The 1,410-nt window shown below is 32.3% G+C and overlaps 1 non-coding gene across 1 annotated transcript; it reads left to right on the forward strand.

Annotated features, from left to right (window-relative positions):
- The first annotated feature begins 818 nt into the window (after positions 1 to 818).
- On the forward strand, positions 819 to 929 carry LOC126670848 (small nucleolar RNA snoR103). The gene has a single exon (XR_007638842.1). It is a non-coding gene; the product is annotated as a small nucleolar RNA snoR103 (small nucleolar RNA).
- Positions 930 to 1,410: the final 481 nt, after the last annotated feature.

The following is a 1,410-nucleotide window of genomic DNA, read 5'->3' on the forward strand; positions in this document are numbered from 1 at the left end:
TATATGTTTTTTTTTTCATTTTAATCATGTTTTTTAAAAGAGAAAATCACACAAATATTACATTCACGCTGTTTCTTTTCTCCAATAGCCACTTTTGGTTTTTTTTTACATTTTTTAGCCATTTATTGTTTACAGTTGGTGAGTCAAATTTATAATTTATTTTTTTTTCTAACCATCATTCTTTATCTCTTATTACTTTAGTTCTCTACCAGAGAACTTATTCATCTGGTATAGACGCCGAAGATGGTAGAGGTGACGGCGGAGATTGTAGAGGTGATGGTGGAGATGATAATCAAAGTTATTATCATCGATCGGTGATGGGGGTAGCAGCGGAGACGACGGTGGTGGTGGTGAAAAATGTACCAGCTTTGTAACGGGAAACAAAAGGAAGAGCATTGGTAACGCCCATTTGCTATGTTAGATCTGTCAGTTTTTTTATTTGATTTGTGATTCAAAAGTTATTCTTTTATTTGCATGTTTATTGAAGTAGCTTTATTTGAAATTGTTTGATTTGTTAATCCATTTTGGCTTTTAAACGTTGATGGGTTTGATTTGTAGCATAGTGAAATGTTAATTTATGCCCAAGATGACATTAAAATCATGAATTGTTTATCCTTGATATTCCTTTTCTAATATGTCATTGTAAATGCTAATTCTTTATTTAGTATATGTATACTTTTTAAAGCTATGTCATCAACCAGTTGGTTGCAACTTAATTCGCCTGTCTTATAGGCTGTGAAGTCTCTAATTGTGTGCGGCTGACTGAAGTTTCAGTCTTTCATGCTAGAAAAAAATAAGGTCATAATTCTTGGCTGGCCAATTAGTATGTGTACTTGCAAAATATGGACCAATAGAAAATTGTATATAGTAGGCTTTAGGTGGGCGTCTTATGAGTTACAGCTTACCTATAAAGGAACCTACTTATATATCTAATATTTTGCTGATAGCTATTACATTGTGGTAGAATAATAGTAACAGATATACTTTTGGAGGAATTTTCTATTTGGTGTTATGCTTTTATGATTCAATCAAAGGCTTCGAAGATGCAATCCATCAACAAGATGAAGTCATTATGTAGTTCATGATCTACTTTTACTCTACTATTATTGAAGAACAATAATTCTTCCTCTGTTTTTGTTGCTCCGCGTAGATGAACTTTCTCTTACAGTTAAAATAGTCCTTGTCCTTCATTTTGAGTGATCTATTGTACTTGACGAATTATTTTTTTCTTTTGTGAATTTTTACACATTCCTGGAGAAGTTAAAGTCATTATACTCAAACTTGAAGACCTCCTTCCAAAGAAGTTAAAGTCTTTGACTATTTTCAAAGAATGTCGCTGAATTGGTGATGAGATGTACCAGTGTTGTTTTTGAGATGTATCTGAAATGTTTTGAGATGTATCTAAAATGT

The sequence above is a fragment of the Mercurialis annua genome, linkage group LG2 (genome assembly GCF_937616625.2).
Source record: "Mercurialis annua linkage group LG2, ddMerAnnu1.2, whole genome shotgun sequence".
NCBI lineage: Eukaryota > Viridiplantae > Streptophyta > Magnoliopsida > Malpighiales > Euphorbiaceae > Mercurialis > Mercurialis annua.